Source organism: Leptodactylus fuscus, chromosome 10 (genome assembly GCF_031893055.1).
Source record: "Leptodactylus fuscus isolate aLepFus1 chromosome 10, aLepFus1.hap2, whole genome shotgun sequence".
Classification (NCBI taxonomy): Eukaryota; Metazoa; Chordata; class Amphibia; order Anura; family Leptodactylidae; genus Leptodactylus; species Leptodactylus fuscus.
This window is the reverse complement of record NC_134274.1, coordinates 67,857,141-67,871,221: the sequence shown is the minus strand read 5'-3', so window position 1 is coordinate 67,871,221 and position 14,081 is coordinate 67,857,141.

Sequence of the window (14,081 nt, the reverse complement as noted above, 5' to 3'; positions counted from 1 at the left end):
ATATAGTGTTGGGCTGCTGCAGCCGATCACCACTCTGTATAGTACAGCAGTATATAGTGTTGGGCTGCTGCAGCCAATCACCGCTCTCTACAGTACAGCAGTATATAGTGTTGGGCTGCTGCAGCCGATCACCACTCTGTATAGTACAGCAGTATATAGTGTTGGGCTGCTGCAGCCGATCACCACTCTGTATAGTACAGCAGTATATAGTGTTGGGCTGCTGCAGCCGATCACCACTCTGTATAGTACAGCAGTATATAGTGTTGGGCTGCTGCAGCCGATCACCACTCTGTATAGTACAGCAGTATATAGTGTTGGGCTGCTGCAGCCGATCACCACTCTGTATAGTACAGCAGTATATAGTGTTGGGCTGCTGCAGCCAATCACCACTCTCTACAGTACAGCAATATGTATGCAACATCCCAGAAGGATCTGGCTATTCCTGTGTTTGTCTCTTGTGCTTCGGGGCTCTGTGGTATGTCCCGTCCTTTATGTTATGTGTCATGTTATTGCAGTTTTCCCTGTTATGTTCCCCCTATGCAGTTCATCCAGTGCCTTGGTTCAGCCCTGGCCAATCACAGGCCATTGGGCGGGGTTGTAGGAGACCTGTCTCCATGGTGATCCCTGGTCCATAGTTTGCAATTGAGTGCTGGAGTTGATTATGTGCAGAGCTTACCTTCACCCCAGCTGGATTCTGGGCCAAGGATCGTCCATTACAGCCCTTGGAGGACTACTTATTGCCCCAGGCTCATCCAGAGACAGCCCTCAGACAGGTAATTTATTTCTGCATCTCTGAGAAGACATTTGTCAGCCGTGTCAGGAGGAGCAATGGAGGAAATGACAGGAGAAACTCATTTGGGCCTAGTCTCCAGGTAACCACATCACTGTCAGGACTCCTTGCCCTACTGTAACCCCCATCATCCTAAATTGGGAGTGGCACGAGAGGAGGAGTAGTGGGATTGATTGGCCTCAGTGGTCAGCAGTCTCGAGACTCACAATCAAGCTTCAGCGGAACTCCTTTAGAAAGGCTATTCGTCTCTTACCTTTAGACGTGGTCTCCGCTGCGCCGTTCCTCAGTAATACTGTTTTTTACCGGTATGCAAATGAGTTCTCTCGCAGCGATGGGGGCGGGCCACAGCGCTCAAACAGCAATGAGGGCGTCCCCACCGCTGCCAGAAAAGTGTCCCCAAGTGCCGCCTCCTTCTTCGTCCGCCACGTCATGTTCAATGTCTTCTTCCGGCGCAGGCTCGTAACCGAGCAGAGCAGACTGCGCAGGCGCACAGGCCACGGGAAAATGGCCGATAACAATACTGTGCATGTGGCCATTTTCCCGTGACCTGTGTGCCTGTGCAGTCTGCTCTGCTAGAAGTTACGAGCCTGCGCCGGAAGACATTGAAGATGACGCAGTGGACGAAGAAGGAGGCGGCGCTTGGAGACACTTCTCTGGCAGCGGTGGGGATGCCCTCATTGCTGTTTGAGTGCTGGGGCCCGCCCCCATCGCTGCAGAAGAACTCATTTGCATATCGGTAGAAACCGGTATTTCTAAGGAACGGCATGGCGGAGACGACGTCTAAAGGTAAGAGACGAATAGCCTTTCTAAAGGCTATTCCGACGTCTTATCCACAAAAAAAAAAAGTTTTAATGCTAGAATCCCTTTAAAGGGGTTGTCCAGAAAATACAGAACCGGGTAAGGAGAAACACACACACACACACAAAAAAAATTCACCTGTAGAGATGCGTGAGTACTATTCGAAATGGCCATTTCAAATAGCCGCTCCCATAGGAATGAATGACGGCTGCGTCCATTGATTGCTATGGGTGCGTGCGATTTGAAACGGCTCATCTCTATTCACCTGTGTCCAGTGTCACCTGGGGTCTTGTTCTGGCAGAAGTCCTTGCTGGCCTCAGTGGTCACAGGAAAGGACCTGGGATGTCACTCGCATACGTCACTGATGATGTCACAGGTCTTTATCTGTGACCGCAGAGGCCACTGATCTGCTGGTTGGGGGCGGGATTTAGGTTTGAGGACCACCCCACATGTAATAGTACCTCCCTCCATTAGTAGTAGCCCCTCCCCACATAAGTAATGCTGTTACCTGTGGGGGGCACTATTACTGTAATAGTCAGCCACTAGTCCCCATCATACCATTCCATATATATAGCTCTGTTTATTTATACATTACTTACAGAGCCCTGATGGGGTGGGCGGGGCCTCCTCTTACACACAGCCTATGCGCATCTTGTGTTCTCTTCCCACTGGAAACATAGAATAGGAGTCACAGTTCCAGGCGGTATCTCCTCCTCTCACACAGCCTGTGCGCATCTTCTATTTTCCTCCTGGAACCTTGACCCCCTATTCTATAGTACCACTGACAGGAAAAGAGAAGATATACACAGACTATCTGTAGAAGGAGATCTCGCTCACCTCATCACTGCTCTGTAAGGACAGGTTATAGTATGGAAGAACAGGAATCTAATAGCAAATCCAAAATGGATGCCCTGTCTGACCAGAGACTACAGGCAGGGGTCATTTTAACGTTCCCCTCACACATGTTTCTTGCACACAATTCTTTAGTGATTAGGGATCTCCCGGCTGCAGAATATCTCATGGCTGCAGCACTATGACCAACCCAGCCCAACACCAGCTTAACCATACATTTCCAAAATACTATTAAAAAATACTGTTACTTACCACTTCTGGCTCTGGAAGGCTTCGGGCCTACTTGGGTGACGTCCCAGACGTTACGTGAGCTGGGCTTGTGTCCTTATGCGACGCAAGCTCACATGATGTCCCGTACACCATTGAAGTTGGCTGACATCAGTGAGGAGTATGCCGGAGCCCAGGAGATGTAAGTAACATTGCGCTGGGTATGCCTAAGGACTGTGATTGGGAGCCCAAGAGAAGTGAGTAGGACTGTCTGTTAAGTTTCTGCACCTCCCCTGAGCTTTCCATTATTATGGTCCAGAGTCTGAAGAGACCCCGGAGAATAATAACAGCCATTCCAGTAACAAAAATGCTGAATGAAAGAACTTGCAAAATTTGCTCAATATTTATTGCATATTAACCCTTAAATGGGAGAATTGAGGATATAGCTGTCAGCCAAACCCCTATATACATGCATACTCAGCTTGAATGCATATTGTATGGGATATCAATAGGGAGAAGAACTTCTGATGGCAGTTTATTTCCCATAAGACCAAAGGATTGTTCTTGTTCAAATCTGCCACTGGGGATAACCCCATATACAATAGATTGTCAAAGTGTCCTTGAATTTTCTAATGTTTGTTTATTTGGGCTTTTCAGATATAGTTTGCTATTTTACAGTTATTTCTCTATATATCCTCTGCCTTAGGGAGAAATGCAAAATGTGCTGCAGTCATAATGGCACTATTAGCAAAAGAAAAACTGATAGGACACCATATATGAAGGTTTATATAGACATAGCCCAGCAAGACCCCACAAATATCTCAACTTGCAAAGAAAACTCAGGTACTGTAAGGGAATTACTTGTCGGGCAATTCCCTAGTGCTGCTACAGGAACAATGGAAGAAAGGAAAGACAGAGACTGAGAGCCCTAAACTTGACCCAGCCCCTGTTCCTACTTACTTGCCACACTGTCCTAATGACAGGAGCAACTTGGCTACGTTTCCTTCCCTCAATAAGTGTAAACAGACAAGACAAGATAGAGCTGTTAGGGCTCGTTCACACGGGGGGCAGTGGGGCAGATTTTGACCATATTTTGACTCGGGGAGCCAAGTCTAAATATGGTCAAAACCCGCCTGCCACGATGTCACGGTCGCAGCTTCCCCCACACCCCAGAGTTGGCTAAAATGAATGGGCCAACGCCGGAGGTTACGGCTGCCAGTCGGAATCCGCCTGAAGAAAGGGCAGCTCGTTTGTTTTTTTTTCCGCTATCGGCAGTTGCCGATAGTGGAAAAAAGAATGCTAGTGGTCTCCATAGACCACCATTGTAAAGGGGCGGATTATGACGTGGATTCCGCTGTCAAAATCCGCCACTATGGCCCCATGTGAACTAGCCCTTAGCAAGCCAAAGGTCAAAGCCACAGAGACAAAGCAGTACAAAATCGTAATCCGAAAGTAGTCATAGGGGAAGCCAAAGATCAGAGGTCAGTAATACCATAGTGGTTGAGAGAGGAACTTAGCAGGGACATATTCTAAGGAGAGAGTCACAATAACCATCAAACCTGTGTGGGCTGATATATGAAGCCCAGGACCTGTCCTATGCTTGATTTGTAGACTGAAGAACAGAGGGAAGTGAGGTGCAGGAGATGGCTGTGGTGGAAAATCTATTACAGACAGCAATAGATGTAATAGAGCAGTGTTCACACAGAGCAACAAAAAACTCTTAAGCAAAGAATCAGACTGAACACACCTCCTGTGCCGCAGCGTGTGAGCGGAGGGTGTTGCAGAGGCCCGAACAGGCAGAGACATTACAGGCACCCTGTAAACTGTTGGAATCTGCTGCAGGAAATCTGTGCCAAAATTAGCAGTTTGGTGCAGATTTTCTGGTAAAATTCCACATGGAGCCTGGATTGATTACCTGCAGAAAATCCAATCTATGTAAATAGAGGAACAGAGCAATGAAAGTAATTGAATTACCAGATCCCACTAACTATAATGGAGTCTGTCAGATTTCCATCATGGGATCCAGAATTTTATCCCATTACATAGTGTAGCATGCTGCGCTATCTTGTTCAGTATTTTTTAACTAATTTACATCAGAGGCTTCAATGCAGATGTGACCTGGGAACTAAGATCATTCTCAGCACATAGGCAGTCCATGGATGTTCATCACTAGAGACCCAATGGGAAAGATTAAAATCATGTCATGTATGCCCCTAGTGGAGACAACTGTATACTACATTCATACAAACACAACTCATATAAATATATTTTATTTATCTGCTTAGAAATTTTTGATCTAGCAAATGAACAAGATTGTAAAAAATTCTCTAGTTGCTCTCTTTACTTATGACTTTCTGCTAATTGGGACGACTGTCTAATACTGAATTGCTCCACTCTATTCTGAGAGAGAACTGTCCTAGGACTGGATAGATCAATTTTTCTAACTTTAATACTCACTTTCCATATTCTGTTACTGAGCCCTATAACTGTCCATAAAATTATTGCTCCAAGGCAAATGCAGTAAACATGATATTTCTTCATTTAACAGTCCAGTAATGTTAAAGGGACTGCGCTCAGAAGTCTCATTCACAGATTTAGTCACCTATTTTTTTTTTTTTTGTAAAATGATGGACACCCTGTTGGAACCCAGCAAACCCCATTATGTCATTTTGGTTGTCATGTGACACATCTCTAATTTAAATAGGTCAACAAGTCTGTATTGTCGTGTGCATGTAGCCCAAGATATGGAAGATACAGTTCTGCCTGTCTCTGGCCACCACTAGGGGGAGCTTATAAGCTTACTGTATACTGTTCATACACAGAACTTAATAGTAAACAGATACAATGATCCCTCATGGGACAATGCCCTCAGGGTAGAATATTTCTAATATAAAGTTGTCTGCCAACAGTCCATATCTGGCACATATGCAAAGTCCCAGCCAGTCAGTATGGGCTACAGATGGGCGAACCCCGGACCATTTGTTTCGTCCTGTGTTCAGACAAAGCAGACACCCATTTCAGTCCAAATTTGTTCAAATAGAACTGGAATGGAAATTATTATACACTGGGGTCTCTTCATCATCACTTGACCTGACACATTACTTGATTCCATGTCCATTATGACAACATCAAGCAGAAGTCCTATAAAAAATCTCAGCAGCAGAATCTCCATGTAGTTGTGCTACCACTGTTCTGGATAGAGGAGCAGATCAGCAATTACCCCAAAACCTTTGCAGATATCATAGAATTCTGAACTTTCTGAGCAAAAGCAATAATAGATATGGACTGGAGAGAAAATTCTTCACTAATTGATAAGTGATATTGGTGATAGAATGTAGAATATACTTTATATTAAGTAGAATAATATATTCACATGGTAATACCAATGAATGGAGGCATTATGGGAGAGGGGGTACAAACTTTTATTATAGTGTTTCATTTTTCTTAAAAATGAAATCCATGCTGTGATTGGTTGCTGTGGTCGATAGTTCAATAAATCTATCCAATAATCTTGTTTTGGTGGATGTTCCCACCGCACATGACCTCTGAGGTCAATCAGTGTCCTCAGCAGCCTAAGTAAATGTCACATGTCCTTTCCTGAGGCTGATGTTTGGCCACAGGGGTCACTTATGGTGCGGACTTCTGCCAAAACAAGACCCTGAAGCAGCACAACCGAGTGGGAGGCACCTGAGCACTGGGTAGTATGTTTTCTTTTTGGGGTTTTTTTCACCTTCCCCCGCCTCCTTGTTAAAAACAGGCTATCCTGGACAAACCCTTTTAGAATTGATCAAGTGCAACATTGTTTTCAATGTTATTACAACAGGTCTATATCATTTGGAAAGGTGGAATGAAATCTACAAAAAAATTCATGTAGGCCTTTTTATATTTACATTTTTTTTTAATTGTTGTGATTTATTTAAAACAGGAAATAGAAGAGGAAGACTTTCCAGATCACCTGAGGCACCTCGGGTGCCCCTAGGCAGTAATGCTGCCCATACAAGAGGTCGCCCCCCCAAGAGAGCAGCCACCTGATTGTGGTGCTGCTCGTACGAGAGGCTTTCCTTCACGAAATAGACCTCAAGAGCAGAGGCAGAGACAGGCACCAGCTGTGTAACAAGCAAGCAGAGGGAGAAGCCGCTCTCCTCTGAATACCCAGCCAGACAGACAACCACAACAGTCATTTCCAGCCAGGAGAACTAGACAGGCTGTTCGGAGACTGCTTCAAGCCGTTGATAGCCTGCCCACCTACACTGTGGACTCTACTACAACCAGACAGAATTGTGTGATATGCCTCATGGATTATGAGGTAGGAGAGACCATCATTCGTCTTGACTGTACTCACGAGTTCCACCATGCATGTGTCCACACCTGGTTTAGCGACAACCCAGTCTGTGCCCTCTGCAGTGGAATTAGTGGGCCCAAAAGTTTTCTTTTTTTTTTTTTATTGAATGTCTGATCATGTTCTGCAGACCACGGAACTTATGGAAAATAATCAAAAACAAAAAGATGTTAGAGTGTGTAATGTTACGCAGCCCACAAAGCCTCATTTTTATAGCTGAATGAATCCGAAGCCGTCAAAGGGAAAAGGAATACTTGCAATGTTAAGACCAGTGTAGAGGAAGAGTTCCTTAAAGATGACTCGCTTAGTTGTCTTCCCACTGTTGTGGCCACAATCTTCCATTTTCTTTACAACATCCATGCCTTCAATAACTTTGCTGAACACCACACACTTTTCATCCATCCATTCAGTTCTAGCAGTGCAGATAAAGAATTGGGAGCCATTTGTGTTAGGTTCAGCGTTTGCCATAGACAGGATGCCAGGTCCAATGTGCTTCAGGTTCTCATCATCAGCAAACTTTGCTTCATTGGAATATTGAGAAGCAGGGGTCTGCGCTCACTGGTAGGGCTTGAATGACAGCCAGAGAGATGAATAAAGTGGTAAATAATGGATTTATTGAAGATAAAAAGCACGACGCGTTTCGGACCACCCCGAATACATGTATTCAGCCCGGCTGACTCAGCAGAATTTGCACTTGAGAAAGGACCCGGGGTGGTCCGAAACGCGTCGTGCTTTTTATCTTCAATAAATCCATTATTTACCACTTTATTCATCTCTCTGGCTGTCATTCAAGTCCTACCAGTGAGCGCAGACCCCTGCTTCTCAATATTCCAATTTTTTCTCCGGTTCACCGGTGTTTCTGTTGGTTCTGCTGCCACTCTCACCTGGATTTTCACTTCACATATGACAACAAAGACACATATTTCCCAGGTGAGAGGTTTACTGGTATTTGATAAGATATTTTATTTATAATTACTAATAATACTACACTCAGAGCGCTCGGCGTCTCTTCCTTTTTGTTTTAAACTTTGCTTCATAGAAGGACTTTCCACCAGTTCCGTTGTGGCTTGTGAAGTCTCCCCCTGGCACATAAAGCCTGAAATGACTCTATGGAAGATGGATCCCTTGTAGCCAAATCCTTCCTCCCCAGTGCACAATGCAAAGAAGTTTCCTGTTGTCTTTAGGGCCACATCTGTGATGAGTCCAGCGGGGACATTGTCCAGTGGCAATTTCAAAAACTACCAGAGGACAGGCCATGATGTAGAATCAGGATTAGCTGGGACCTAAGACTGGTAGCGAGATGGGGGGGAGGGGGTACCGAGCGCACAACCAAATGACCAAAATCTGCTCAGGAGTGGTTCGGGCATATAGGGTAGCTGGACACAGCAGCTAGTCTTACACGCAAAGAAAAAGAGGCCCTCTCTGCCCTTAAAATCAATTAAGAAATAGTGATTAGAAGTTGGAGGGGGGGGGAAATCATCCAAGACAGGACAGCCTATATTGTGGAAGTCTTCAAAATATTAGTGAATCAGTCCTATTGCAGAGAAATTAAAGAAGATCCAAACAAGGAACATTACCTAGATTTCACAAAACTCATACTAGAAACTTATAAAAATGGCATACTCACTAAGAGAGAGAGAGAGAGAGACTACATCCTGGTTAAGAACCCCACTATGGCTTTATGTTATTATTTGCCTAAGATCCATAAGGATCCAATACACCCACCTGGATGCCCCTTTATTTCTGGGGTAAATTCCATCACAAGGAATTTTTCACATTACATCGATATCCAGCTCCAAAAATATGTAGTCCAATTACCGTCATATCTCAGAGACTCTATTAGTCTTATTGAAACACTATTACCCTTCAAATGGGAATCTAACTACCACTAGGCCACATTGGATGTGTCATCTCTTTAGATTGTAAGCCCTCGCGGGCAGGGCCCTCTACCCCATTGTGCCAGTCCGTCATTGTTAATATTATACCTACCTGTATATTCTCTGTATTGTATGTAACCCCCAAATGTAAAGCACCATGGAATTAATGGCGCTATATAAATAAACAATAATAATAATGAATATTGCTCACCAGAAAGGACTAAGGGCTGTAGCATATTTTTTGAATGAAGAAAATATCATGCCTGTAAAGCAAAAACATTTTTATTTTAGAGGGTATCGAATTTATACTTACACATAATGTATTTTCATTCCAACAGAAAATATTCATACAAACCAAAGGGACCGCAATGGGGACAAAATTCGCACCTTCATTCACAAATTTATTCATGGGGCGCTATGAGGAACAATTTATTCTCAGTTCTCACTCCTGGTCCTCTAACATCAGATTCTACAGACGATATATAGACAACATTCTCTTTATTTGGCAAGGGACACCAGAATCCTTCTGGGAGTTCACGTCCTACCTAAACTGTAACCATTGGGGTGTAGAACTCTCGGGTAAAATAAATTCACAAGAGATTGAATACCTTGATTTAGTACTAACAGGTGAGGATAATACAGTAACAACCAAGACCTACTACAAAAAGGTCTATTGTAAAAGCCTGTGAGACTATAACAATCTGCACTATCACAAGTGGAGAAAAAATATACCTTTTGTCTCGCACACAACTGCATGAAAGAAGAGGACTTTACCACACAGAACATAACTATGGTTGAAAGATTTAAACAGAAAAATTACCCCATTCCAATCATTAAAGAAGCACACGATTTTCTCTCTCACTTCATAGACCCATCGCGGCCTTACAAGCCTTTATTTGTAGCAGCCTGGGAAAGGGAGTTGCAACATACGCTCACTGAGGAAGAGGTGGATTCTGTTCTGTCGCACTCGCACGGTTTCTCCCCGTGCATCAGGTTGCAGGAGTGCAATTACAAGTTGGTCTCCCGATGGTATAGGACACCGATGTGGTTGCACAGCAAAGGATTGCAGGACTCTGACCGCTGCTGGAGATGTCAGTCAGGCGAGGGTTCGTACCTGCATATATGGTGGACCTGCCCGCTTATTCGCGAATTTTGGGATAAGATACAAGAAGTTATCCGGGCTGTCAGCTACCCATATTTTCAGCTTACGCCGGAGACGATATTTCTTTTTTTGCCATCTGAAGACTATAAACCCAGCAAGGACAGATTGATTACCCACCTGCTATCGATAGCGAAGTCGCTCATCCCCTTGTACTGGCTAAACCCTGTCGCACCCCCTATCTCGCTATGGATAGAAAGGGTCAACCAGGTGGCACGCTTCGACGAACTGATGTGTTGGTCTACCCGCTCACATGATAGATATGTGAAGACTTAGACTCCCTGGATCCTGCATAAACATTAGCTAGGCTCAGACTGTTGTCTGATTGTCATTATTGCTCCTCACCTACCTCTTTCTCCATGTTTCTTGGTGGGTCCTTACTCTTTTCCTTTCTTCCCTTTTCTCCGCTTTCTCCCTCCCCCCTTTTTTTTTTTTTCTTTTTTCTTTTCCTCCCCTCTACCTCTCTCCTACGCAAGTCTAGATCCTTCTCCGCCTTTGTTCCTCCAACCTACTCTCAAGCCTTTTGCACGCCTTCCTTATCCCTTGGCCTTTCTACCCTTTCTACCCTTTCTTCTGCTATTCAACTACTATTTTTTTTTTTCCTATGTCTCTTCGCCCTGTAATATACTGTACTCTTCTAGTGCATGCTAGGAAATTGTGTCACTGTTCGACTATTGCCACTTTATGGTTTCAATCGCTAACAGTTTATGTTTAATGACTATTACTAGAGATGAGCGAACAGTGTTCTATCGAACACATGTTCGATCGGATATCAGGCTGTTCGATGTGTTCGATTCGAATCGAACATCACGTGGCAAACGCCAAAAAAATTTGATTCCCCTCCCACCTTCCCTGGCGCTTTTTTTGCACCAATAACAGCGCAGGGGAGGTGGGACAGGAACTACGACACCGGAGGCATCGAAAAAAATTGGAAAAAGTCATTGGCTGCCGAAATCAGGTGACCTCCATTTTAGACGAATAGTGGATTTCAAATCCGGGTCATATGAGAATGTGAACTTTGTGACTATGAGACAGGGATAGCTGTACAGGCAGGGATAGCTAGAGAAAACCTTTATTTAGGGGGGAATGTTATTAAAAATAACTTTTTGGGGCTCTATCGGGTGTGTAATTGTGATTTTTGTGACATAAACTTTTTCCAATAGGAATGCATTGGACAGCGCTGATTGGCCAGAGTACGGAACCCGACCAATCAGCGCTGGCTCTGCTGGAGGAGGCGGAGTCTAAGATCGCTCCACACCAGTCTCCATTCAGGTCCGACCTTAGACTCCGCCTCCTCCAGCAGAGCCAGAGCTGATTGGCCGAAGGCTGGCCAATGCATTCCTATGCGAATGCAGAGACTTAGCAGTGCTGAGCCAGTTCTGCTCAACTACACATCTGATGCAAACTCGGCTCTGCTACATCTGATGCACACTCGGCTCTGCTGCTGCATCAGATGTAGCAGAGCCGAGTGTGCATCAGATGTAGCAGAGCCGAGTGTGCATCAGATGTAGCAGAGCCGAGTGTGCATCAGATGTAGCAGAGCCGAGTGTGCACACTCGGCTCTGCTACATCAGATGTAGTAATCTGATGTAGCAGAGCCGAGGGTGCACTAGAACCCCTGTGCAAACTCAGCTCACGCTAATAGAATGCATTGGCCAGCGCTGATTGGCCAATGCATTCTATTAGCCCGATGAAGTAGAGCTGAATGTGTGTGCTAAGCACACACATTCAGCTCTACTTCATTGGGCTAATAGAATGCATTGGCCAGAGTACGGAATTCGACCAATCAGCACTGGCTCTGCTGGAGGAGGCGGAGTCTAAGATCGTTCCACACCAGTCTCCATTCAGGTCCAATCAGCGCTGGCCAATGCATTCTATTAGCGTGAGCTGAGTTTGCACAGGGGTTCTAGTGCACCCTCGGCTCTGCTACATCAGATTGCTACATCCGATGTAGCAGAGCCGAGTGTGCACACTCAGCTCTGCTACATCTGATGCACACTCGGCTCTGCTACATCTGATGCACACTCGGCTCTGCTACATCTGATGCACACTCGGCTCTGCTACATCTGATGCAGCAGCAGAGCCGAGTGTGCATCAGATGTAGCAGAGCTGAGTGTGCATCAGATGTGTAGTTGAGCAGAACTGGCTCAGCACTGCTAAGTCTCTGCATTCGCATAGGAATGCATTGGCCAGCCTTCGGCCAATCAGAGCTGGCTCTGCCGGAGGAGGCGGAGTCTAAGGTCGGACCTGAATGGAGACTGGTGTGGAGCGATCTTAGACTCCGCCTCCTCCAGCAGAGCCAGCGCTGATTGGTCGAATTCCGTACTCTGGCCAATCAGCGCTGGCCAATGCATTTCTATGGGGAAAAGTTAGCTTGCGAAAATCGCAAACTGACAGGGATTTCCATGAAATAAAGTGACTTTTCTGCCCCCAGACATGCTTCCCCTGCTGTCCCAGTGTCATTCCAGGGTGTTGGTATCATTTCCTGTGGTGTCATAGTGGACTTGGTGACCCTCCAGACACAGATTTGGGTTTCCCCCTTAACGAGTATATGTTCCCCATAGACTATAATGGGGTTCGAAACCCGTTCGAACACACGAACAGTGAGCGGCTGTTCGAATCGAATTTCCAACCTCGAACATTTTAGTGTTCGCTCATCTCTAACTATTACCTCATTGTACCACTATACACAACTGACAAGAAGCATCACAATATCTAATGTGTCTACTTTTGTCTCGTGCACATGATTGTCTTCCCGTAATTTCTTGTACTATTTACGGTTCCTATTCACCTCTGATATGTTCTTTTACAAATGTTATGTAAAAACCAAATAAACGTTGATTCAAAAAAAAAAAAAAAGAAGCACACGATAGAGTTAAAAAACTTACCCAGAAAGAATGTTTAATTCTCAAAACTTTTACCAAACCCCAGGAAAAATATAGGCACAACTTCATCACACAATATAACACAGCACGTAATTCTATCCGTCAGATCTTGCTTAACCCTTTCCCGCCAATGGCATTTTTTGATTTTTGTTTTTGACTCCCCTCCTTCTAAACCCCATAACTTTTTTTATTTCTCAGCTCCCAGAGCCATATGAGGTCTTAATTTTTGCGAGACAAATTTTTCTTCATCATGCCACCATTAATTATTCTGTATAATATACTAGGAAGCTGGAAAAAAAATCAGAATGGGGTGAATTTGAAGAAAAAATGCATTTCTGCGACTTTCTTACGGGCTTTGGTTTTACGGCGTTCACTGTGCAGCCAAAATTATATGCCCCTTGTATTCTGTGTTTTGGTACAATTCCGGGGATACCAAATTTATATGGTTTTATTTACATTTTGACCCCTTAAAAAAAATCCAAAACTGTGTTAAAATTTTTTTTTTCTAAAAGTCGTCATACTCCGACAGCCGTAACTTTTTTATACGTCAGTGTACGGGGATGCATAGGCTGTCTTTTTTTGCGGGGCCGGGTGTACTTTTTAGTTCTACCATTTTCGGGAAATGCTATTGCTTTGATCACTTTTTATTCAAATTTTTATCAGAATCAAAACAGTGAAAAAACGGTGGTTTGGCACTTTTGACAATTTTTCCCTATTCCCTATACTATTTTGACTATTTGAATTTTTAACACTTTTTATATATTTTTTTTTTATTGCATTTATTAGACCCCTAGGGGTGTTGAACCCCAGGGGGTCTGATCACTAATGCAATGCATTACAATGCTAATGCATTGCAAAAAATCATAACTTCTTTTGTAGGCTGCATAGACCAGCCTGCAAAAAAAAGAATTTGAAGACAAGCCTGGGAGCCTTGTAAAGGCACCCGGCTGTCATGCCAACGTGACGTCGGCCCTGGAGCATGCTCCAGGAGCCGGTGATCACCGGCAAAATGGCGGCGCCCATGCACCGCCAGGAAAATGGCGCCTCCGGCGCCTTTGACCCTGGCGCCGGAGGGGTTAATGCCTCCGATCGGTCCGGGGACCGATCGGACGCATTAGAGTCGGTTGTCTACTGCTTAAAGCAGTAGACACCCGGCGGCTATGGCGGCCGCCCG